This window comes from Propithecus coquereli, unplaced genomic scaffold (assembly GCF_000956105.1).
Source record: "Propithecus coquereli isolate 6110/MARCELLA unplaced genomic scaffold, Pcoq_1.0 Scaffold69, whole genome shotgun sequence".
NCBI classification, from domain to species: domain Eukaryota; kingdom Metazoa; phylum Chordata; class Mammalia; order Primates; family Indriidae; genus Propithecus; species Propithecus coquereli.
Window position 1 is genome coordinate 5,455,373 of NW_012152951.1, and position 14,769 is coordinate 5,470,141.

A 14,769-nucleotide genomic window follows, 5' to 3' on the forward strand; every position below is an offset into this window, starting at 1 on the left:
GAAAAAAACCCACCGCAGCTATAAAAGGCCTATGTGTCAGTCTCTTCCGTTACCCACAGTCATTGCAAGCAATATTGTGCTTGAATAATGTTTCATTTCCAAAGCAAACTGACAATCTGGATGAGAAAGAAAAGGTGCTCTGGAGAAATAAAAAGCAATTCAAAGAGTGAAAAGAAATGGAAATGACTGAGAAGAAACTATATTTTGATGACCATGTTCTCTAAATGACCCATCCTCAGGTAAGCCAGGATCCCAAGACAGCCCTTCTGCTACCAAGTTCTCATCATTCCTCATTTTTCTAGAACCTTCCCTTGAGGAGTTTCGATGTCTGAAACTTTGCAGAGTTGGAGGATGTACTACAAAAGATAGGCTGCTGCTAGGGATAAGGTGAACGTGGGTACCCAGGAAGCATTCACTTAATTATTTACTCACACACTCATTTGACATTTACCAGGTGCCCATTATGTGCCAGTGACCAGACCATGTGCAGTGGGTGGCGATCGCGGTGGCATTGGCTGTGAAGGAGGAAAAGTCTGTTTTGATTGTGTCTTTCCCCATCTACCATTGTCTACTTTCCAATAAGGGCATCCCTCACTGGTGTTTCAGTGCTTTCCTAGCACTGGTCTGCCTGCTGCCACCTGCTCTCTTCTGCAGCTGCCAGAGGACCTCAGGCAAGAATGCTCACGCCCTCCATGGTCCCCACCACCTCCTGCCCTAGTATTCCATGACCCAAACCTTGCCCAACCCTCTGCCTCCCTCAAAACTGATCTGTCCTGCTTCCCATGCTCTCATTTTTTTCTGTAATGTGATATATAAGGCATGCACAAATTCTATTGAATGAAAGTATTTGCACTGCAACAGGGCAGCAATGCAGTGAAGATTGATGCAGCAATATCAGAGGATGGTATGTATTGTCACCGGGTCTCAATGTTCTGTACATTTAATACTTTGCTTCTTAAATTTCAAATTGCACGAGGGCTCTATTTTTCCGAACATTGCTCAGAAAGAATTTGGTTTCCTTAGTAACCAAGGCACATGGGGAAAAGTTTAGAAACTCGCCACTAAAGAAATATGACAATACTAATAAAAATATCTTAAATTTGCAAATCACTGTATACTTTTCAAAAAAAAAAACTCCTTAAGCACGCATTTTTACAAACCTACTGCTATGGACTGAATTTTTATGTCCCCTAAAATCATACATTGAAGACTCGACCCCCAGTGCGATGGTGTTTGGAGGTGGAGGTCTTCGGGAGGTAATTAGGTTTAGATGAGGTGAAGAGAGTGAGGCCCCGGTGATGAGATTAGTGCCCCTGTGAGAAGAGGGAGGCCAGAGCTCTGTCTCTGCCACGTGAGGACACAGCAGGAAGGTGGCTGTCTACAAGTCAGGAAGGGAGCCCTCACCATAATCTGAGCATGCTGGCACCCTGATCTCAGACCTCTAGCATCCAGAACTACGAGGAAATAAATTTCTGCCGTTTAACCCAGTCTATGATATTTTCTTACGGCAGCCTGAGCTAAGACACTTATTTGTGAGCGAGACAGGGCCAGGTCTTCTGTTCCAGAATCACTGCTGGGTAAGTAAGTTTGCAATCATGGCGAGGTGCATGTCTCATTCTCAGGCTGGCCGACATGCTTATGCTGGGTGTTGGACTGCAGAGCGTAGTGCCAGGTTGCTTTCTCGAGTCAATAACCTTCCACGGCAAGCCCCCAATGTGCATGGTTAAAGCTTCACGTTAGAAAGGAAATTCCCCAATTAAAACATGCAAAGCATCAGAATAAAGTTAGAAGGGACAGGGGGACAGGTGATTGGGGAAAAGGAGTAGAATCATAATAATAGACCAATAAATAAAATGAATCAATGGTAGCTATTAGGGGAGACGCTCAGCTTGGCAGGGGGGACAGAGATAGGGAAAGATAAACTGGCTGCCAAAGATTAAGGAAGCAGAAGACTGAAGAGATGGCCAAAAATTCTCTATTCTTCTGGATTCCAACCTTGAGGTTTATTTGGGACAACCTGCCTTTGCCCTGAACTTGGGTTTGCTCAGTCTCTAATCTTCCTCGGCTATGACAGTGTACTGCTATCATATTGTATGTGAATTTTAAATATGCAAGCGTGAAATAGTTTGATATAATCATCTCAGTAAAATTCCATTTATTTGCAAAATTTTAAATAATGAAAATTCCTTCAAATTAAAAAATAATTGTCACGAAATATAACATCATTTCCAAGTTGCTGGAACAAGTAAACAGCAAGCTCTGACCACACAGTTGTATACGGCAACGCAGGATAACTTTGCAATGCATCCTTTGTTAGTACTGGGCCAACCGGGTAGTTGTTTATATGCACTTTGACTTCTCCATCTGATTTTGATAGATATCCTGTTATCTTAAAATTTACTGCTAGTTATAATTTAAAGCATTTTATGTCCTTTTTAAAATTTCAGAACATTACAGGGGTACAAACGTTTCGGTTACACGAATTGCTTTTCTACAGTTTGAGTCAAAGTTGTGTGTCCATCACCCAGTGCACTGTACCCGTTAGGTGCGGATTTACACATCCCCCAAATACTTTATGTCTTATCACAATATCAACCATGCATTGATTAAAAGGTGGCACTTGTGACTTGTGCTAATGCTGTAAAGTGTGCTCCAACAATCTATTACTCTAGAATGGAAGCTATTAACAGGAATAATAAAGTGATACGAAAAAGGCCAAACCATACAGCGCTGAGTGTAGTCTGGGAAATACCAGCCATGGTGCTGGGGTAATAAGAACTAGCAGCACAGCCAATACGCCTTGAAATTCACAGAGGCCGTCCTGTAAGGAGGCAGGTAGAGTGCAAGAGACAGGAGGCAGACTGCAAGAGCAATGCGGTCTTACTGGGTCCCAGAGCAAAGCTGGTTATAAATGCGTTTTCTAAGAACCATCTCTTTTCTTTATATTTAGCCCTAAGGGAAAAGTACTCTTGAAATAGACAGGCTCTGATTAAGAGGGGCTACAAACAAAGCATCTTTCAACTGACAAACCCCAAGGCCCACAAGGTAGATAAGTACATTTTTCAGCCCAGCCTGGAGAAAGAAAGGTTCCAGCTTCGCAATCTTTTCCTTAATCAAGTCTCAACTTGGCAGGGTCTGGGATTTCCCTCCTCCCATGATGGGCAGCTGCCCACTGGCCCCGGCTGGGGCCTATGATCCCCATAACTTCGCGTGGCTTTGGTACCCGCACACCCTGCTCTGGGGGGGACACCCTCCACCCACTCCAGGGAGATCAAGGTTTCCTTTCATGCAACCTCTGCCCTGAGTATTTTCCTCCTTCAACAATTTGAGTTTTGTGACTTCTGCATTAATTAGATATCTTTCTATAACCTTATGGTATAGGTGGATGACTTGCAAGATGGAGATCATAATGCTCTCAGCAGAGCATGGCGTATCTCCTGAGATGTTCTAGGTTAATGAAATACTAATAGACATGCCATGGCCCCAGAGGGTGACCAGATTCTGGCAGAACATAGACAGTGTGAGTTTTGCACTGACAGATGTTCTTCAATGTATTAAATACTAATTTTTGAAAAAATTTAGTGATTAGCTCTTTGACTATCATGTATTGGCCTTTCTGCAATTAGTTCCAGTTAGGAAGATTTTACTTGGCAGCACAATTATTTTTCAACTATATTTTTTCTAATATCAAAGCAATTTTGCATTCTTGAGTAGATAACAACTGAAAGAGATAGGAGACGGCTCTGGAATAGGTCTAGGAACACAACCTGGTTACAAACAGTCCATAAGACGGGTAGCTCCCACATGGGGATCGCCAATTGGCTGTAAGTGCAACTTGGCCTATCTTGGGTAAGTGACTCTGCTCAAAGCTGATGGAGGACAATGATGCAATTTCACATATGCTCAGAGACTCAGAATCTCAAGACAACTTGACAGGACCCCAATTTTATGACAAGCCTAAAAGATGCCTTTTAATTCCTTTGTTCAGTTCTAATGGAAGTTCGTTATATGTATTCATATGGGTTTTAATGTTTCTCAGCCAATGGGCATCTCTGCTAAAAATCTTCTAGCAAACGTACGGGAGGGCACATACATTTAGATAATCCAAGAAAGGTCGAATGATGCCTTCAAAAGAACAAAGATAAAACCCATATTGCCTGTCTGTTGCTCAGCCTTGCAAGACGCTCACTGTCTTTGCTGGGGAAGTCTCGGCGGCCTCCAAGCCACCTTCCATCAATAGCAGTGGCAAAGGCACACAGTCACAGCTGCCCATCACACAGCTCCCTGGCCCTGTGCCAACCACTCGGTCGCAGACCCTTGGTACCTTTTGAACCCTCACATATTTTTATCTTCCTACCTCCACTCATTGTTTGGTCCTAGCTTGCATGTCACAGCTTTAGGGAAGCCCTTCCTGACCCCCAGACCAGATTCCATTCACTCTTAGCACTCTGCATATTCTGCACAGCACACACCAGTTACGCTTAATAGCTAGCAGAGTTTTCTGTGAAAGTCTTGCTCTCCTGTCTCGACCCCACCTCGTCCCAGACTGTGAACTCCATGAAGCCAGGGCTATGTCTGCCTCATTTGCTGCTGTTTACCCAGAGCCTGCCACAGTACCTGGCACAGAGAAAAAGCAAACTAAATATCTGCTGAACAAAGAAAGATGTTGCCTCGTACCTATAATCTCTCTACAAAACATGTTAAAAATTAGCTGGGTGTGGTGGCGCGCACCTGTAGCCCTGGCTACTTTGGAGGCTGAGGTGGGAGGATCGTTGGAGCTCAGGAGTTTGAGGGTGCAGTGAGCTATGATTGTGCCATTGCACTTCCAGCCTGGGTGACAGAACTGCTCAAAAAAAAAAAAGAAAAAAAGAAAAAAAAAAAAAAGAAATGTTGCACAAAATTGCTTGTGAGTGGGGCGTGGGTCTAGCCAAGCACAGCACCATTAAGCAGCTACGCACATTCTCGAAGCCTGTGCCATGGAGCTCACAACAGAAGCCCTCTGAAGCGCACCTACTTTAGCAGAGTGGCCACTGAACCTCAACCTCCACCTCACTCATTCATTCGTCCATTCGTGACTCTCCCAGCCACCTAACTCGCCATTGGTTTGCATGTTATACTTCTGTCTCACCAGTCATATCTCCTCTTGGCCTCTTCTGCTCTGGGTTGTTCCTTTCAACTTAGAGCGGGCACCCCACACTTGAAAGAATATTCTAGAGCCCCCCGGCCCACCCAGTGAATGGCTGTCCCACCTGGCTGGTCCTGGCTTTGTGCGGGGATCCCGAGCTGTCACGACTTTGTGACTTCCCACTGCCATGGAGGGTCACAGCTAAAAGCATCTAAACGAGAAAGCTTCAGCAAATTTTTATCACCATCGATTTCAAAAATCATGCCCAAACCCATTTAGAATGATCTGCCAAAGGGTGAATTAGTGACATAGAGCAGTCTGTGGGGACAGAGTGATCCCCAGGTGCGGACGACTGGCTGGCAATGACAGAGCCCAATCTGTGCCACACGGAGAGGCCGCAGCAGCCAAAACAGACAAAATCAGCGTGCAGAACAGAAGCATTTAAGCCACAGCAACTTGTCATATTTTGACACATAACTGTTTTCAAGCCTTCGCTTGTAACTGCACAAATATGCATTATGCACCGAAATGGCTCTGTCATTTGAAGGGCTTTTCCAGAATTAAGATGAGGAAAGAGCCCCGGAACCAGATGTTCCAGGTAAGCATTCACTGTGCCTGGTTCCTTCTCTGCTCAAATGGCTGCAGTCTGAGAAGAGAACAAAACCTCTATTTGTGGCTGTGGTGTAGGCAGCTTTTAAAACACATTTCCTATGTGTTCTAGTACCCATATCGGGCAGAGGCAACTCTTACTGATAGATTCCATTTTTTTTTTCTTTCTAGCACCCACACACTCATCCTCCACACTTAGTGTAGAGGGAAATAAGACGCAACGTGACACTGAATGAGAATACGGCAACATATTCAAAAATAACATTTTCAACAACTTATAAAACCACTGTATGTTTACCTTTATACATCAGCCTTAATGTTAAAAAAAAAAAAAGTACAAATTTTTTTCCCCCAAACGTTTATAAGGTCTACTAAGGATGGATACCACTATCCCCCCAAAATGAACAGCAACCGTGTGAAAACTACTGTCCCGTGATTTGGGTTGCAATTTAGAATGAAAAGTTCCCAGGCATTGGGCATGAAGTTCAGGAACTGCCTTCCACAAAGACGGTCAGTCCCGGACAGACCTGAAGTTCATGCTTCACATTTGCAACTGTCTGTCTATGAACAAATGATTTGTTAAAATAATTCTAGAAAAGCTCTTTAGTTACAAAGATCCTTTTCACAGTAACTCTAGTCACGATTATAGGAAGGAAAACAGAGGGCAGGAGAAACAATGTGGAAAAAGAAGAGGAGTGAAGAAGAGGAGAAGCGGCAAGGTGAGGGAAGCCAGAGGAGTGTTTTCAGCAGCTGTCTATTCAGAGACCCCCTTAAACATTTTCCTAGAATGAGAATAGAAATGTACAGCACAGAAAATTGACATTCATAAATGATTCACCTGCTGCTCCAACGCCCCCCTCAATTTCTGTCAAGGCAATTTCTCAAATGCCTGAGCCTCGAGTGGACAGATCTGAGATTCAGTAACTTATATTTATAATTTTACAGGTAATAGTAGGCTTCAGGCCGAACATTAAATATATCTTTCATGATAAAAATGCTGCCAAGCTAATGAGACGTCTAAGATGTTGTCTAAGTACCAATGCCCCCATCCCCTGCCCGGGACATACTTTCAACAAAGTTACTACTTGATTCCTGGTTTTCTGGGAGAAAGTTCTCAGAGTTTCTTGCATTTGGAAAAACAAAATGAAAGCAAAAATCTATATACAGCAATATTTTAAAATCTCACAAAAAATGACCTTGTAGAGATACACTCTCTTTGACGCTACCAGAGTTATTTATTTTTCTATTCTTTTCAGCATATTGTTTCTAGTATTTGTGTATGTGTGTTCGTCTCTGTGTGTTTACATTTATTTGAAAATAACTATAAGCTTTGGTCAGTTTGGGTCTAACAGCAGGGGCTGTTCCACGAGGGACCCCAGAATGGACGTCTCATGGTTCTGTGAGCGACACGGGCTCCCGGCTATACCTGATCATTGCGCACAAAGAACGGATTTATTTAGCCACAAAAAGAAGTGCAGTACTGATACATGCCACAACTTTATAAACATATTGAAAACATTATGCTAAGGGAAGAAACCAGACACAAAAGGCCACCTATTGTCTGATCCCATCGATACGAAATGTCCAGAACAGGCTAATCTTTAGAGAGAGAAAGTAGATGAGTGGTTGCTGGAGGCTGGAAGGAAGGAGGAAGAGGGAGTGACTGCCAAAGAGTAGAGAGGGTTTTTTAGGTGATATAAAATGTTCTGGAATTACACAGTGGTGATGGTTGTACAATCTGTGAACATACTAAGAACCACTGAGTTGTAAAAGGGTGAATTTTATGGTACGTGAATTATACCTAATTTTTTTTTAAAAAGTGCCCTCTTCTCTTATTTTAGACACATTATTTCATCAACAGGATGAGAAATGTGCCAAGTGAAAGCATATTCTTATACCAGTCTTAGAAATAGCCGCGTTTGTCGTCTTGGCCATTGAACAAATGACGTTTTCCTGTCTTGGTCTGTTGTTCCATCTTCTCCGGGTTTGCTTCCCTCTTTTCTGGAGACAAAGATGCTCTCACTGGAGCGACTCTCCTTTTTTAGACAGCCTTCCTCTTTTACCGCCTGCTGTCGTGCGCACATCCCTACTCACTTAAACAGCCCTTGTCTCCCACACGGGTTCTCATCTCGAGGAATAAAGCAGGAGAACTATAAAGCATGGAGCCCTTTGTCAGACATGGTATTCTTAGACAACCTCTGGGAATAACCCACTTAACAAAAGCAGCTGGAGCCATTCTCTTTGGAAACAGCTTTTAGTCAGTTACATCTCCCGAGGTCTTATGGGATGTGACCTCGAATAACTGTTAAACGGCACCTCACTCACTCAGATTCTTCCTATCGATACATCCCTTTGGCTAAGAACTTCATTGAGCTGAAAGCTCATTTAAGTGATTTGCTTCAAAATATACCAGACATAATTTTTAAAAGAGAGTGTGCTATCAGGGTGATGAAAATGTTCTAAAACTGGATTAGGGTGGTGGTTGCACAAGCTGGTAGATTTACTTAAAATCATTGAATCGGACACTCAAAATGAGTGACTTTTATGGTATATAAATTATATCTCCATAAAGCTGTTAAAAACAGAAAAAACAAAAAATAAATAAACCAGAGGGTGGGAGGGGGCGAAGTGGATGGACACAGAAATTAAGACGGACCGTGAGTTGACGATGCTCGGGGTGGGTGATGGGTCAGCGCAGTGGACACTGTGGGTGTGGCCTGCCTCTCCCCTCCGGGACACCCTAGGTGCTCGCAGTGTTGGCTGCGGACTCTCTCTCAAGGAGTTTCCTTAAAGACAAAAGAGCTGCTTGCCCAAGGTCATGCTTCTCTTCCTGGGGACAGCCCACATCCAATGAGAGGATACCAATGTCCGCCCTCCCCCATCGTCCCAAGGCAGGCGACATCCCTAAAGGGCCATTTCAGCTCACCTGCTTTGCAGCCCAACTCCTCCCTCCACCCTGTCCTGCCTCCTTCACTCCCCGACAGAAGCCATCCTGGTGACTCCAGGCAGAACACCATCTGCACCCTAACCCAAGAGGGAGGCTCATGAGATATTCTATGTTTGTACATGCTGGACTTTTTTCATCAAAAATAAGAAAAACAGAAAGTTTCCTAAATGGAAATGCCACAAACTCTAGGGAAAATGCATCTGATGTTTCACAGACTCTGTAGCCAATATCAAGTTTGTTGTTCAATGGTAGAAAGAAACAGAACAAGGCGGGCCAAGGGGGCGGCCCTCTCTGCCCCTGCATCTGAGTCAGGAACACGGCTCTGCGTGATCAGTGCTTTCCCGGCTCTTTTGTAAGGACTGGGAGATGTCCCCACCCAGCTGTGCGGATGCATCTGTTGAACTTAGGTCTCTTCTCAGCCTGGCTGTCCGCAGTGGTCCCAAGAATGTGTGGTCTCTGCTAAGCATGAAGGAAGGAGTACAAGGAAATCCGAGAGCACCAAGGCTCTCAGAAAGGCAGTGAGATGCCAGGAAAGTCTGCACCTACCCTTGAACTTAGAATCCATTTGTTTCCTACATTTAATACACTTGCACCCTCTGCTAGAAAGCCTGCAGGCAGGAGGATAATAAGATTTTTGTGATTAAATTATTTAAAGCCATGGATATGGCAGTGCTTTAGAGTACATTCCCGTATTCAGTCTCTTACATCGAAAGGATGATTTGGAAAATCCCCGTCCTTTAGGGAGTCCAGGAACCACCAATTATCTGAAATTACCTGGCTTAAAAAAAAATCTCAAATCTTATTAAAAATCTCTGGTTATCTTATGATTATTAACTCCCACTGGCCAATCAGATGAATGCTGGTGCTCTACTAAAAAGTCCCCAACCAAAGAGATATACACGCATTACTGATTTTGTTACAGCAGGTCCAACTCAGTACCTAGTACTATGGAGTGTGCTGTCTTATGCAAATCTAGATCTCTCCAAAAGAGGCACGGCCCTCCAAATTCTTGGAGCCCCAGAACTGCTTTGGCTCATTGACGTGTGCCTTGTTCAGTCTCTTGGGTTCTCTAGTAACAGCCCACCTGGCTTCACCAGTCCATCCTGCCTGTCCTTCCAGCTCCATCTTGTCTGTCCTCCACGAAGTGGTCATTTACTCACAAGGTGAGGTCCTCTCCTACCTGCCAATTGCCCTCATGGGCCAGCCTCTCTGTATGCCTTTGCCCAACCCAGGCCAGGGGCGTCAGGGAGCGCTGCCCAGATGGAGGGCAGAGGCGGCGTCTGGGGCGGTGTTGGGGACAGGCAGAAAGATGCACAGAGGGAGGGCAGCAAAATTAAACTCCAGATGATGGGATGGGATAGCACTTAGGGCCACTCTGTTACTACCCTGGTTATTATATAATATTTTTACAAGTTAGGAAACACATCTGGCATAAATAATACCACCTTTTGACTCATCGCTGTTGTAAATCTTTGACTTTTCAAAAACATTTGTGCGACCATATGAATTCCATTTGTGTCTCACAGGCAAGCTGTTCCTGCCCTTATTTTAAGGATAAGGCAACCAGATTATAAGAAAGATAAATGATTTGGTTGGCGAGTAGCTCAGCTGAAGCAGAAGGACTGGGTGAACAACATACGATGACAGGTCTTTCACATTCTCTGATCACAAAGAGTACACTGTCAGGACAGATAGCATGCAACGTACAAAACTTTAAAATATCACCCAAAACTTCACCACACAAGGGCACCCACAATTAACATTTTGCCTTTATCCTTTCGTTTTTTTTCTAAGTTACACTAAGATCAAATTATATATATATATTATTTTGTATTGAGCTTTTCAAGTGAGGTTATGCTGTAAATGTTTCCCGACATTCATAAAGATACTTCATACATTAATTTTGGTGTTTGCGTAATATCAAATGTGACTACAGAATAATTTATTTTTAACAATCTATATTCCTTATGGATATTTTTGCTATTATAAATAAAAAGGAACAGAACAACTTGGAGTAAATATCTTTGTTTACATTTCAGATTATGCCTTTGGGTTCCATTCCCAGAAAAAGAATTATAGCATGAAATAAAATATTGGGAGCAAAGAAAATCCTGATTTTCACTCCCAACAGAAGTCTAATAGAGAAGTATGCCCGCTCACTCCATCCTTGCTGGGATTAGCTTTATTTTAATCTTTATTCATTTTCTAGGCTACACACACACACACACACACACACACACACACACACACACAGATGTTGCTTTAATTTATATTTCTTTAACTATTAATAATAGTGAGTTGGAACATTTTAAATATTTATTACCCATTTCTATTCCATGAGACATACATGACTCTTTAGATCTCTTGTTCACTAATTACATGAGGTTAAAATGTCGTCGTATTGATAGAAATTATTATGAGCTCTGAGTCTTGTAAGGATATTAATTCCTGGGGTCTATCATAATTTTTGAAATGTTTTTCACAGTTTTAATATTTGTCTTTTAATTATATTTTCCACATGTTGTCATCTACAGATGTTTATTTTATTGAGTAATTAGCTCTGTCCACACATTCCTTCACTAACTCTTTTCTTGAGGAGGAGTCTTCTCTCTTCAAAGAGCTTACAAATATTTCTTCTCAAAGACTTTGTGATTTGATTTTCACTTTTATTACACTATTTAATAAATTATTCAGTTTTTAAACTGTATTAATTTCTTATGAATTTTGTTAATTTATTAATATTTATTCTTCAATCCATCTAGAATTTATTTTGATGCGTAGTATATTAGTCTCATGTTATATAACTTGCACGTGAGTTCAATAAATTTCAGGTGGTGATACTTCCTGTCTACTTTCGGTACTACAACAGCCATTCTTAAGAATATTTCATATTTATTTGTGTTTATTTAGTAGCTTATGTCCCCTTTGCCCAAAAGTGAGTAAAAAGCTATAGAACCTAGTATCTAGTAATAGTCACAATTATTGATAATTTTCAACCATTATACAGATAAACATTTACAACACATAATGCCAACACCCACAGTGTTACACGGGGAGTGATGGCAGAGGAGTGAGTAATGTCACAGCCAGAAGTAAGAGGCAAGACCAGGGAAACTTTCAGCTGAGATCCCAGGAAACTGGGGCAGGACTTCACCAGCTGGGAGAACAACAGGCTCCAAAGCTCAGAGGGAGGAGGAGGGCAGGGGTTTGGGGACACCAGGGAGCCTGCATCGCTGGGCAGTGAAGCCCAAGTAGTCGGGAAGGGCTCTGCATGTTGGTTCTACTTGATTCTACTGATGACAGAGATGCAGCTCTTTGAGCAGAAACATTCCGTGTTCGGACTTCTGTTTTGGGTGGTCATTCTGGTGTGAAGAACAGACTATGGGGAAAATAATGGAGGCACGGAAACTGCCAAGAGGCTGCAGCCACAGGCCAGTGGAAAAATGGGTCCAGTCCAGCCCAGGACGGGAGCAACAGTGAGAGAAAGATAACTCCCTGAGGAAAGAGAACTGTCAGAACTCAGAAGGCGATAGGACGTTGCATATGACAAAGCCTATCAGTTCCTGGAGCTGTTTGTCCCTGAGGCTGGTGCTGAGTTCCACTCAAGCCAGTTCCTGATGGGTTTCTCTTATTTCCAACCAAAGGAGTCTTGACTAAATAAAAATATCTGCTGGCTCTGCAGCAATACAAGAGGAAGAGAATGTTTGGGGAGGAAGAGAACAAAATCTGAACGCAGATCATGTGGATATATCCAAGTAAATGCATGCAGCAGGCACTTATACATAAGCATACGAAACTGATTTTCTTACTCATTACTCATGTATGCTTTGGTTTTGAATTGAAATATTTTTCAAAATTGTAAAATACAAGTCCTTATTTAGGAAGTACCAGACACATTTTAATGATATAAATTGCTTTATGCTTCTAAAAAATGAGTTGCTTAAAAAAACAATAAATTGTTGGTATTACCTTTCCCAGAACTGGGTGGTTATATGAATAAATAGAATTATCCAGCTTAACATGATTATGACATTTATCTGCTCAACAGTCAGAGACCTGAGTCTCTGGGGGCAAGGCCACGTGAGCATGTGCTCTTTTTGTACTGCTACCTGGGGACAGGCAGGGGAAGGTGGTGGCAGCAGAGAGGGCAGGAAGGCAGGGCTGGGCTATAACAAGAGGGGAAGAGAAGATGGTGGAAGGAGAAGAGAAAAGTGAGACCATGGTCTTCTTCACTGCGGAAGAAACTTGTGGACTGCTTGGAGCAGCCACCAGAGGCTTCATGGACATCCTGGCTTTTGGTGCCATGATGGAAGTCTCTGGATGAAAAAAGGACACATGTTAGAGTTTGCTGCAGATCTGCCCATTGTCAGTGTTAGCCACCCCGGTAGCAGGGACCTCCAGCCGGTGCCAAGTCTCAACAAGAGGAACCCACAGCTTTCACTGGCTCAGCGCCGCTTTAAAATCCCTCAATGTGACTAGAGTGGAATTTCAATCAAAATCAGCTTATCCTTTCTGTTTCCCTTGCACTCTGAGCGCAGTGCCAGCTATCTCTCAACCCTGCAGTGACGGAGTATCTGGAAGGTGGGGAGGGGTGCAGCTTTTAAATTTCTTATTTCTTTTAAAAGAAGAAAAAGATGCTGACTGTGCCACTCCATAATTCTTCGGAGATTAGAACCTGCCAGGTCGCCAGCCCCACATCTCAGCCTTCCGCTCCCCGCTCCAAGGTCCCGGCAGGACATTCGACGAAGGGTTGGGCAACAGGACCAAACGGAAGAGAGGGAGGGCTGGTGTCACCAGAGGTTGAGAGTGGCCAGCTCCTTGCAGGGAGCCAGGCTTCTGCTGGCACTGTCACTTGGACGGGACATTGCAGGGGAGTGGTGAGGAGGCCAGGTGCTGAAGGCTGAAGCCTCGCTCCTACACTTCTTGCTCCCCAAAATGGAACAAAATACTTTGTTCTCTAGAACTCACATCAGTGAAATGGGCATGGTAATGACACTCATCTCATGGGATTAGCAGGAGGCTAAACGAGACCTGTGAAACACAGAGTGTGCACTCCGTATACGCTAGCCTTTATTATTACCATTATTACCATTAATGTCATGTTATTCTAAGGCACTTCAAGCTATGCCAATTCTTGCAATCGTATCTCCATTTCACAGATGGGATCGAGGAAACACTTGCCAATTTAACAAATGTTTTCTGCGTGCCTGTTTTGTGGCAGGCACTCTGCTAGGTGTGGGGAGAGACCTGTCCAAATGCCCACATCCACCGACAAGAAAGTACTTTTTATGCCCAACCCTGTTCCAAAGAGCAGGCCAGAAAGGCAGCCTGAAAGGATGGAGAGGACACAGAGAGAAGGCATGTTTAAATAACTGAGAAAAATAAAGCTAAGGCCAGGAGAGAGTCTAAGCCAGGGAGTAGGGGAAGGTCAGGCACAGGCGAGGCCAGGAAGTTCTCTGCACCTGGTGGAAGCAGCTCACAAGCGCAGCTCTAAGATTTTTCTTGTAGCCAGTCAAAGAGGTTTGTGTCTATAATTTAACACAAACTACTGCTCAGGGGAAGCACAAGAGATCTAGGATTTAATCCACCACAGGGGGCTTTAAGCCACAGAGTCTTGGAGACACTTAAGATTTGATCGCCTCATCTTTAAATCTCTGGCCTTTCAAAAACTATTAAATAATTTTAAAAATGAGGCCAGGTACGGTGGCTCACGCCTGTAATCCTAGCACTTTGGGAGGCCGAGGCAGGAGGAACACTTGAGGCCGGGAGTGCCTGAGCAAGAGCAAGACCCCGTCCCTACTAAAAGTAGAAAAATTAGCCAGGTGTAGTGGCGCGCACCTGTGGTCCCAGCTACTTGGGAGGCTGAGGCAGGAGGATGGCTTGAGCCCAGGAGTTTGAGGTTGCTGTGACCTACGATGACACCACTGCACTCTAGCTGGGGTGACAGAGCGAGACTCTGTCTCAAATAAAAAAATAATAATAATTTAAAAAATGAGCATATGATGAATGTATACATAATAGATACATACGGTTCTGAAAATTATAATAAAATGAATGTCTGTTTTCAATTATTTGGCCAAGAAAGCAA

The 14,769-nt window shown here is 43.4% G+C and overlaps 1 protein-coding gene across 2 annotated transcripts in view; it reads right to left on the reverse strand.

Moving 5' to 3' along the window:
* The window catches only part of CAMK1D (calcium/calmodulin-dependent protein kinase ID), a 313,071-nt gene that overhangs the window by 43,751 nt on the left and 254,551 nt on the right, over positions 1-14,769 (reverse strand). The window lies entirely within an intron of this gene.